Below are 12,986 nucleotides of genomic sequence, written 5' to 3' on the forward strand. Positions count from 1 at the left end.
CCAGTCGTGTTTCAACCGTAAAACAGTTATGTTTGTATGGCTGTGTTTCGGTTTGAAGGGTGGGATATGACGTGAATTTACAGGGTACAAAGTAATAACACCTGAGTCCTCAGGAATAGCAACGCATGGAGGGCTATCATAGGCGAAACAGTATACTCTGTTATATCCATGGTATTGCTCATGTCTATAGGCGACGGTTACCACTTTCCATCAGGTGGACCGTCAGCTTGTTTGCCATTCTAAGTTGTATAAAAAAACTATTTGAAGGTACAGTATCTCCTTTGAAAATACAGAAGTAACGGAACTCAAACATCAAGAAATTTAATATCTGCATATAAAAGTAAATGCATGAAATGTATTCATTAAGGAATCAATTATCAAAAAGTCTTCAGCACAATCTCACTGGCGCCGCGGAGCACAGTCTTATCAAGATTCATGCAATATTTATTTTACATTTCTCACCGCGATACCCGAGCGACATCTTCACGTTACTTCGCTATCTAATCGTTTATTTAACTGTACAATGTTCCAGCTTTTTGTTAGTTCGTGACATGAGTTTCACTACGTTTACCCAAATTTGGTATGGTTATCGTGAAATTTTAACATGCTCTTCAATATTTCGCCACCTTTCATTTTTAAAGATAAGTGCAATGCTGTTACACAATTATCTTTTTTTTTTTAAATTACAACATTCCTATAGGCATCAATAACACTATAGACAAAACACTACACTACAATGTCATCTCTCATTTTGTTGTCACTCCATGTTGAGTGAATGTACGTCCCACACCATACAATTTTCGCGCATATTGATGTTTTAATTTGAGGCTACGCCGACTGTACAGTTTACTTTACTGATCTAACGAAACTATAGCTATAATATATATAAGCTCGTCAAACAACATTATCATCATCATAAATTATTGTTCTTTTAAATAGTTAAAGATAATCTTTAATTAACAACACTACCCCACTGACGAGTCTCCTTCTCTGATACCTATCAACATTATATTTATACATAATTGGTTAATGGAAATCTAATGAAAAATAAAAAATATAAACATTAAATTCTCGTTAATTAATTATTATATACAATTGACATTTCTTATGCACAACTACCGCAGACTGCTAAGCTTAGACATTATTGGTACTATTTATTATACCAGAACTACATTGTAAGAGCTATGATCAAGAGTGATTGATAGATTTATTTCATCAATAAACAATTTCTTCGCTTACTTATCCTAAACTGTGCAATAGATTTTAAAACAGGTTTCATGTCATTTATATATTTTTTACGATAAATTAGTATGTACAATTTGAACTCGTACAAAGCCGGAGCGTTTACTAGTATAATTAAAATATAATGTAATATTTTGTGCAAACGATAATATAGATAAGCATTATTTTATGAATACCATAACTAAATATAAACATTACACCTATACTGTATTTTAAATTCACAACAGTAATAAAACATGGGCGTAGCAAATCCTCAATTCCCTTGCCTATTACAATATGCATAAACCTTCTAAAATCTGTTTCAAATACAAACAGAAGAAATTTACTTTGTCGTTCTACAATACACGATACGGTCTGATGACTTTTGATAATTTGTACGAATATTATTATACAGATTTTGAATATAATAATAAATAATATTTTCCATTACTTTGTTATATATAATGCTTTACTAATTTTATGTATCTAATTTAGAGCTATCTGTAAATGTATAAAACACAAAATATACTATGGAAATAAACTTAAGTATACATAACGTTTTTTTCTGTAGTAAACTTTGTTTATTATAAAAGAGATTAATTCCTTTAGAAGATTTCCAATCAACTGAATATCAGAGTGATAAAATTTTGATGAAACGTATAGGGTTACAGATTTAATCATAACTAAGATATGTAATTTTTACATATTACGTGCAATTAGGACAGAGACTAGTCTCCGATTAGAGTATACAAATTTGTATAAATATGTATTAACATTGTACTGTAGTACTTGTGATAATGCATATAATATTATGTAGTCTTAGATTACATACATAGAGAAATGCATCGAGAAAAACGGGTCAACTTTTTCATACAATTTTGCGTGATAAATAATTATGAGTGATTCCTTTATAACTTCTTTATTTATTTTGTCTTATAATTTCTGCATCTTTTGAATGCATAAACACTCATTTTATTTATTAAATAATACGTCAAGATACATTTTATGTGTATATATAATACTGATAAAAAAAATTGAGTTAACTAATTTGAGAATTAGCTGACAAAAAGTTGACCCATTTTTAAGGCTCGATGCTCTATATATATAATCTAAATATGTGGTATAAGTAGTAGTAAGTTATGTCTATTGAGTCAATATATATATATATATATATATATATATATATATATATATATATATATATATTTTAACTAAACTGCTATCTTCCTTAAACCGCAAATACTTACGGTCTTTATAAAAAATTAATAAAAAACCATAACAAATATTTAATTCTTTTTAACTTAGTTCCTTTATTTTATGAATTATTATTATTATTTTAGATTTTTATTATTACATTATTAACATTACACATTCTAGTCAATACACATTATAGTTTCTTTTTCTCAACAATACAAAACGGGATGAGACAAACCACATATTTTATCATAATACGAAACATGAGGAAATTGCAGACGCGACCTGCAATTTGTCTTCTATGGAGGAAATAATAAAACGTTTTCCTTGATAATAAAAAAAGAAAATGTTTTGTTTATGGCGTCGTCACAATAATTGCATTTATTGAGCTTTGATACCAATAGCAATAAAGTAGATTTGTAGTAAATTTATTTTTAATTTCTACCTATTTAAATCGAAAAAAGACATTACATGTATATATGTATGTATCCATATTTGTATTAAATTCATTGTTATCTTTTGTTGCAGATATTTTGAAGACTGAATAGTTTGTTTGGCCTTAAAGAGACATAATATATCGTCATTTATATCGTAAGTATTCAAAATCATATAACTCTCATTTCCCTAATACAAAACAAGATAGATAAATACGAGTATATAAACACTAAACTTACACAGATACGCTGTAGAATAATGTATACCTACATAAAAATTTGAAATAAAATTAAGAGACGCACCTTACGAATTATATTGAATTACTCTATTATTATAATTTCCAAAGGGATTAACACAGTGTTGCCATATTGGGTATTTTTTTTTGCAATGATTGGGTCACTCTTTTTGACAGTATTGGTACTTGTAAACCGTAAGGAAGTCAAAAGAAGTTAAACATAGAGGAGGGCGCTTTTTTCATTTTACGTATTAACAATATCTCTTATAAAATAATTTACATTATATAATTAATTATGTACAAAGATGAGAAACCACAAAATTTAACAGGAGACGGCATTGCGTTTCTAAGCAAACGGAGCCTTTTAACTAAAATAGATTAATTTCCTTTATTCTGCGAAAATATTCCGGAACTGGAACAGAAAATGTCAGAAGAAAATGCAAAAAATCTATATTATTAATGTCTAATTAATTAATTCATTTACTTGACTCTCAAAGAAACGAGGCGGAGTATTGTAGTTGGATGTATGTATGCTATCTGTATAGTAATAGAATAAAAATACGACGTCAATTCTCACTTCTTTTTATCTACAGGTGTCGTGAAAAGCGATTAAGGAAACAACACTATATTATACCAATACAAGTCACGACAAACTAGAAATAAAGGCCTATACCAAAGTCATCTAGTCGATCTGGTATAATAAATAGGCCAATATCGTGTTGTTATGTGAAAAAGATTTTATCCAGCAGTGATACTGTGATTACTGTAAAGTCTTAGCGTCGTTTATACATTACTAGCTGTTGCCCATGGCTTTTCACGCGTGTGTCTTGTTTCTTTAAGTTAACATTTCCAAAAATCCTTTCTTAGTGGATGCTAACATTGTAATTAATTTTAGGTTCCAAATTTCAGCTTTTTAAAATTAAGTTTTAGCTTAGATTACCTGTGAGTTTATAGTTAAGTCAGAATAAACGATTTTATAAATATAGATTGTAATACTTCTATATATTTTGTGAAAAATGGCTACAGCCTTCCTGAAAGCGACAACCAACACCTATAGACATGAAGAATACGACGACATCACAGAGTATCCCGCTCTTGAAACCGAACATAGATACCCGAGTAGATGAAGTTTGTAGAAAGTCTCCTTTCTGGTATATATATCGGGTATGATATAGTACGATAATATTAAAAACTAAAAATAAACAATCAAAATTAAAATTGTCGGATTGTTGTTGACGTTACTTATTTAATTATATATATTTGCTACATATTAGAACATTAAAGATAGTTTAAATTCAGTAGAGCTATTCAAACCGTCTGATTTTCATTTCATTGCTATAAAACGCTACTGGTGGAACGTCATTCATCCATTTTTAGCTAAGATTTAATGTGGAAATCGTTCCGATATGCCAATATGCGGAGCGATAAAATTATTCACGATGCCTGCATAAAAAATGTTCCTAATGTGATTTTACCATGGATTTATTCTTTCTAGATTACGATTGGTTATTAATTCAGTTTTCATAAAATTTGTTTAAGAATCATTATTATTCGCAAAAAAGAACAGGAGCATTATTTAGATATCAATATCTAAATGTTCAAATGTTTAATGACGGGCTTCTAAGAAACATTGTCTTCTAATCAATCTCTATATCATTCCAGTCCACTGTTGAACATAGGTCTCTAGGTTTTACCAGTAGTTAGGCTTTTGGTGATGTTTTAAGAGGGACGCTGCTACCCATCCCTCGACTATTAAGATCTCTTAGTCACCTCTTACGACAACGTAGCCTTGATTAATTAATACTCGTAAACAGGTAAACCATTTAGAAGTATGTATTATAAAAAATAGGGTAAAAAATTGACGTTATAAATCATTGACTTAGGTATTTCTAATTTGTTTATTTTAATTTAATTTCATAAGGCCTTCAAACCAATAATAAAAGATAATTAGCACAAATGATAAATAATTATGGCATCTTAGATTATATAGATAGAGCAACAAGTGGTAAAAATGGGTCAAAATTTAGTCTGCTAATTTAACATTGGAATATTTTGACACGTATTTTTGAAACAAAACGCGCTATTTCTAATACTGAAAACGTTATCACATTCCTATCCTTATCCCAATTATTATTTGGTGTCAGCGTAATATGTCTTTCTCTTTTAGATATAAATATAAATTTAAAAGTGTAATTTTATAATTTATATATGTTAATTAAAATGGCGACTATTTTTAATAATTTGAAAACGAAAACATATTTTATATATATATATATATATTCAAATATAAATCAGAGTACCTAATTTGTAATGATAAGCATCATTACGAATCATTATGCACTGTTTATCTATTTTTATTTTACCTTACAGTAATTTCTCCCATCTACCGAATAATAGATACTATATGGTAACCTTATTCACACAAACATGAATAAAAATGTTGATCCATTTTTGGCGAAGCGTTTGTATGCAAACATTCTGTCTATATAATCTGAGAATAGCAATTAACACGCTTTCAGTATGTAATTATAATCTATGGTTTACAGATTGCTGACAGAAGTTTTTTTATGAGTAAGAATAAAGTTTTAGAAATCAGAGTCACTTATAAAATCGGATTAATTATGTATTCAGTGGCAAATTAATCTGTAATATTGAAATTCAAATTTAATAATGAATTACTTACTGAATATAGTTTATAAATTTATATGTAAGGATAAGCTCCTTGGCTGAGTGAACTTTTTACCTGATTACTGAAATAGGGGGTTATGTTTTTCGTGTTTATGTGTAACCGGATGTTTAGTGTAATGCACTTTAGATTATAGACCAATCTAGATAATATATGATTACTTCTAGATGGAGTGTAGTGTCAATAAATACTCAAAAAGATCCGAACGTTAGCTGACATGATTTTATTTTCTACTGTACTAAAATTTGGAAGTATTTATAGTGTGTTATATATTGATATTTTAATAAATATCTTACTAAGGTAATACAATTGTAACTAGACGATGTCTGCACATGGGAGATATTTAGAAAAATATATGAGGGATTTTAATAAGACCAATAGATGCCCATATAATATTTTTTTGGAAATTTTGATTGTCTAGCAGTATGTTGGTTCCAGTATCACGCAAAAGCTAAGGTGACAAAATCGATACGGTTTTCCTTCCGCATCCGTATTTCTGAAAATCTAACTTAAAAACTGGTATATATTTTATTTTGATACGTTACCTAAAAGTGACCTATTTCAATGGCTTTTTTACTTCTAAAATTCAAACATACGAAGTAGCAGCAAAAAGTTGGTAAAGAAATAAAACGGTTTGTGTCATAGTGTCACGTCAACTTGTTAATTGTTTAGAAAATTCATTAACATATATATTGGTAGATCACTATAAGTACGCGACTCCAATAAAACCGAGGAAGTCACATCGTCACAGCGGAAGAGTGCACTTAGATATGTTTAATGCTATCCAAACTGGGTTCACTTGTCCGTCTGTCTGTGCACCGCATACGGTGGCCTGCAATTGCATACCAGGTTAGCTAGCGGAACATAACTGGACCGTTCGATTTATTAGCAATCTATATAGGTAAGAAATTCAATGCTCGTTTAGACAGTATATAAAAAACATGCGGTTGTTTTGATTGATATGATTAGGTATAGTCTTTATTAATAACTAGATTAAAACTACTTTCCGCTACTTCGTAACCATTCAAAAGTACAAATAATAATGAAATAGATGACGTATGATGATAAAGATACCACATTTTAAGTTATGTTTTTAGAATTACAACTGTGAAAGTCGCATCCAATGCAGTAGTTTTTGCATGGTGCCGGAATAAACTAACAGACGGACAAACTTTCTCGAAAATATTTCTCAGGCTTCTATTAGACTTCATTTTTTTTTATAGCTCCCATGTATAAACATCGTAACGAAAATTGTAACATAAGTTACAATTTTCAACCGACTTCAAAAAGAAGAAGGTTCTGAATTCGGTTATATTTTTTAATGTTTGTTACCTCATAACTGCGTCAGTTCTAAAAAAAGTTGGGAAATTCTTTATTTATCTTAAAGGATATACTTACAAATCGATCTCATAGAAATTTTATAAAAATTGGTTCAGTAACTTAGTTTTTAAATAAAATAAAAATTTTTACACAGTTGAAGTAATTTTTTTTGTGACACGATCTTTTATTATTATTGTTTATACTTTTTGTTTGACACTCTATATTAATAGATGAAGTTAGGGAGTTACTAGATATTTAAATAATATTTATTTATTCAGTAAATGTGTAAACTCAGTAAACTTTGTCGCCGAAATATACGAATGAATATAAAAGTTGTATAACTAACTATTATTAGCTTTCTAAACAGTTCTCCTCAATCCCGCCCAAAAAAGAAAAAACAAAAAAGAATGCCCAAAAATACTGGATAGTGACAGACAAATTAATATACGATAGCGAAAAAAGAAAATCACATAAGCACTATTGACTTTCCTCGTACCTATAACGTAGAAAGTGGAAATGTCATACTTGACGTCATCCGCTAAATATATCAATATTTAGCTATTGACGTCTATTAGTCGAACAGAACTAGGAAACGCCTTGACTTGTATTTGTTTTTAAGTAACTTCCAAATAGAAGAAGTTCTCAACTCATCTGAATTTTTTATAGATATATACACATTACGTGATGAAGTTAAATTAATCCCATATTAATTTTTGCGATTTAAGCTATCGTTTTTGTTTACGGGAAATCCCTGCTTGTTACATTGCAAAATTTACTTATAAACAAGTAATTCCGGTTTTTTTTTTTTAACTCGAATATTTCCAAATATTAATATTCCAAATATTCAAATAATTGTACCTGTATTAATGTGTTCATGTTCAGTGTTCAACATTTCATGTTAAAGGCGCTTTTTTCAACTAACTTCAAAGAGTAGGAGGATCTCAATTCGGGTGTATTATGTGTTATATTTGTTACCTCATAACTCCGTCAGTTCTAAACTGATTTAGAAAATTCTTTATTTTTTAACTTAAAGAATATACTGAAAGGAAAGGAAAGACTGATCCTATAGAAATTTTACCAAAATCGATTAAGTAGTTTAATTTTTAGATCAAAATAAATATTTTTTTCACAATTGAAGTCAGCCCTTCTGTGTCCTTGTGTGGAACACAATCTTTATTTAAATTAATAGTTATTATTGATAATAACTGAAATAATAACTAATAAATGAAATAATAACTGTAAATTTATCTGTATCAATCATATCACAAATAGTCGAACGAGAAAGTACAGAATAAACAATAATAGTAGGTACAAATAGCGAAAGTAGCAGTGGGCCCTTTGTAAATACATGTTTAAATTTAACATAGGCGGGGCTAAATATAGATAGAGAAAGTAAAGGGCCCACTAGACTAGTGTGGTGCTTTCTCTTCACTTCTGACCCTGTCGGCGTGTTCATGCCGTATCTAACGCCATTATTTGTTACTATTTATTACGTGACATCTAATCCCATTTAGATTTTTCTCGGTCTATCTTCACTGCTACAATCTGAATTAATTCCAGCTATATCCTTAGTAGTTTTCTTTTACTTTATTTATTTATATTAATAAAAATTAAATACTGTCCGCAATAATAAGCGAAGCATTTTGAAACAATTTGTGTTTTTTAGTTTGCAATAGTTCGATTATGATTTTTAAGTAAAGAATTATCGTCCGAAATTACTTACAAAATGTAATTTAATTTATATCTATAGTTTTTTTAAGGCAATCACTTGATTTCCCTTCATCAATTCTTGAGAGTAAACAAGTTTTATTTTTAAGTTGTTGCCGAATCAAATATACATAAACAATTGCTTAATTTTTTTAGTCAAGCAATACTCGTATATAATTGAGTAATAAATAATAGGCCTTCAAGTTCATTTAAGAAAACACTTTAGTTTTATATCAATAATTAGACAAAATACCTTTTGTTTCCATATCAGACAAATAAAAACAAAAGTTGTATTACTAGTTTTTTTAAAAACTCTCACTTCTCTCCTATACTCGTATTTGGTAAAACAAAAATACTCACTATAAAGTCTCTAAGGTCTAAACAACTCTCCACTTGGTATCTATTTGGCACTAGAATTCTAACTCGCCTTTGACTATATTAGTATTATTATTTATCATTCAAACAAATTTTAGAGAACTCTCGCCGCACTCAAGTGACCTCAAATGACGAAAAAAGTATATATCCGAATATCTGGTTGACTTTGCCATTTCAAATCATTTACTGGACACACTAACCTTTGTTGCCAAGTCGAATAAGTAAAAACAAAAGTTGCATTACTAGTTTTTCGAGATAGGCAGGTCGAAGGCCCAATATGCGAGAGTCATTACACATTTAATCGACCTCGAATTTTACTTCGAAAACTTTCGATGCCCCATAACAAGTCGATTTGCGCTCTTATTGTAAATCTATATGCAACACGGTTAGCGAATTTATGTACATATATTAGAACGATATAGATTTCAAGTGCATTAGCCTACATATATAGATATTGGCATATGTTCAGTCTAAATAATAAGTAGTTTTTCTTTGGCTATTATTAAACTTGTGATATATAAAGAAATGTTTATTTTCAATCGAACAGAAATAAACTCTTACGTAACAGCCCTAATGGTGTACATTATTGGACTGGCCGTATGATTGCCACATTTGATATATAATATAAAATATCATCATATCAGTAGTTATGTGTTCACTGCTGAGCATAGGCGTATGTATGTACATGAAATATAATTTATATGAAATAGAACAATGTTGAAATTCTCTTATTTTTACGTAGACATTTAAATATATTTCCGACCAAATTGGAAAAATAAAGTTATCAATTAGAGTTATTTTGTTCTGTATGTTATACAATATTGCCGCTAATTCGGAACCGAAAAACGAGAAAGTACTAAATGTTGCTTAATCTTTGTCCTTGTGTATTCCTAGAATTAGGCACTTAGTATCTTCTCTAATTCTGTACAGATTTTAATAATTTTTAAGATGATAGGGGTTACGTTAGTTCGCCAACTTTTATTCTATTAAAATCTCTTTTTGGAACCAAATTATTCAACTAGATATTTTTTTTTAATCAAAAGAGTTTACGTTTATACTTAGCCATTAACATTTTCTATCAATTTGAAGTCTGTATTCCTTACTAGCTTTTATCACAACTTCCTCCTCGTCACCCAAATGTAGTTAATAACCAGAACAAAATGTAGCCTATATTCTTCTCCATCCCATATAGTACTTGTATACCAAATTTCATAGTAATTGTTTAAGCCATTAAGGCGCCAAGCGGTAACAACCCATTTTTAGATTTATAATATTAGTTAGGATTGAATCATATTTTAAATTGGTCTCTGTCTTTATATATATCTATATAAATTACTTTTTCGCAATTTAATTTCACGTAACAGCCTTCTTACATAAATCATCAATGATTGTTCGGCACTAGCACATAATTTATCTACAAACGGTATTGTACTTGAGCAAGTTGTATCGCAACCACAATAAACGTCTCGTTTTGTTCTTTCGCTAGGTACCGTGAATCACGGTGCGTCGGTTGCATCCAATTAGAAAGTTTTTATATTATAAACAGCGAACAAATTCGATCGCCCTCTTTTAAAATTATTAAATTGATGTCGTAAAGATAAAATAATATCCTTAATCTATAACTTGATACCGTTTTATGTTCTATGGACTTGTCATTAGCAGAAAATTTTTCATAATGTTCATACTAAAAAAGGGGAATTACAAATTCTTTTTATTCATATATAATACCTTATATACCATATATAATACCTTACCCTATATAATAACATAGATAATACCTGCATTATTTTTCTATGACGAGTCCAACAATATTTAATTTAAAATGCAGCGGAATTAAAACCCTTTTAAATATATGTCTATAATCAGGTAGAGCGTCAGCTTGTTTGTATTCTAAGTTTCATAAAGAAAATCCAACAAAAAATAAACAATTAAGGCAATAAACATACTTTGAAGAACATAAAACAAATAACCTGATTTATTTACATACAAAACATATACCAGACACAGTAGTTTAATTAGAAAAACAATCAATTCTCATTATATACTTTGACCATAGGTATTACAATGTCGTACAATACTTGATACTTTTTATAAAACTTCCTCAGTTTTCGAACATGTATAAAATCAGAAGACACTCGCGTTAAACGTCTGCTTAAAATATTTTCGAATTATTAAGGAAATTAGAAAATGTATACCACAATATTATCATTATGGTATACACTCACCTAATTTTCTATACTATTTTCCATTTCTAACCCTAAACAAATGACTAGAAACAATAAATATCTATATTAATTATATTATATTATAAAATTTTTAAATACACTATCGGGACTTAAAGCGATGAAAACTTTTTGCAGGTAAATAGTACCTACATACCTGCTTCTTTATTACCGACGTTCGGACGTGAATTGCACCACGTCGTAACCACAGCAAGCATATAGGTACTATTTACCTGCAAAATTGTTCATCGGTTAAGTCCCAATAATGTATTTAAAATATGTGTAAACAACGCGAAAGTTTAAAATTAACTATTATAAAATTTCACGTAACTTATACATAAATTTAAAGTGATATACCCTAATCATACTCTGACCAAATCGTTATAATTCATAATCATAGGCTACCTAATTAGAAAGTAATTATAATTACCATATACTAAGAAGTTTTTAATATTTGAAAACGAAAGAAATTACGTTCCATCGTTTGTTAAGTAGATAGATACGCAACGAATATTAGGTATCTACTTAACATTCGAGCCTTTGTTGTATTTCGTTATTAAACTAAGAGGTAAAACATAATCAATCTACAATGTCAAGAACATAATGAAACAAAACCCAACTCTACGTATCTTCCACGACACTTGGATGCTTGAATTTGTTTCCATAGTAAATATTTCAACGTATAAATTAATTGTAATTTTCATGTCTTTTGAATGGCAAATATGGCAACGAGCGGTTAAAATTTGGTGTTTATATTGCGTATAAAGTACCAGTTACGGTGAATGTTTTATCATTATTATTGTATCAGCCGTCAACTGTCCGCTGCTGGACCTAGGCTTCCTCCATAAGGGGTTTGACAACCCAAGTTAAGCTTTGGTGATATTTTAAGAAAGACATTGCTGTCCATCCCTCGGCCATTAAATTTCCTTTATTCACCTCTTATGACACCCACGGCACAGGAAGGGCTGACCCATTCTATGCCGGAACCATACGGTGAATGTTCCCTGATGTGATTTTTCTAACCACAAAAAAACCCATAATGAAGTAGGTACTCAATCCAGCAGATATTGTCTAAACTACTAAAGAACTTAGTTATAGATAGCCTTACATATACAATAAAGTAACCAATATAGCCCGTGCCTCTACGCAAAAAGTCGATGACTCGTCTGCCGCGAATAATTATTAAAGGGCGCGAGCTATGGCGACATCTCGTCTCGTCTCGAAGAGCCCCTCCCCCTTCCACTCCTCTTTCCACTACGCCCCTCCTGTGTACACCGTTAAATTTAACTGACTCGTCGGCTCTCCACATAGCAACGGACTAGATAGGTATCATGAAAAGCTTGGCTGTATCGTATTTTTATTCATGGTTATACTTTTTATATATTTTACAGTTAACGTACTTTACGTAATTAAACCAAACACGAAACTCTTTAAATATTTTAAAGTCATCCATCGTTCTCTTCATATACCTCTATATTCGTAACTATGAATAGCAAAGTTTACTTACAAGTTATGATGCAATAACGCATCGCAAACCAGAATATATTCATAGTGTCTGTAACGTGCATAATTATTTATGGCGAAATAAGAG

The 12,986-nt window shown here is 29.8% G+C and overlaps 1 protein-coding gene across 3 annotated transcripts in view; it reads left to right on the plus strand.

The window, feature by feature from the left end:
• LOC113521525 (ADP-ribosylation factor-like protein 4C) overlaps nucleotides 1-12,986 on the plus strand; it is a 76,516-nt gene that overhangs the window by 60,911 nt on the left and 2,619 nt on the right. For all 3 annotated transcript variants that reach the window (XM_052899002.1, XM_052899003.1, XM_052899004.1), the window contains one exon: nucleotides 2,944-3,006. The gene's annotated coding sequence lies outside the window, so the exon portion shown is untranslated. The remainder of the gene's footprint in view (nucleotides 1-2,943; nucleotides 3,007-12,986) is intronic.

The sequence above is a fragment of the Galleria mellonella genome, unplaced genomic scaffold (assembly GCF_026898425.1).
Source record: "Galleria mellonella isolate WM207_F2 unplaced genomic scaffold, CSIRO_AGI_GalMel_v1 utg55, whole genome shotgun sequence".
NCBI lineage: Eukaryota > Metazoa > Arthropoda > Insecta > Lepidoptera > Pyralidae > Galleria > Galleria mellonella.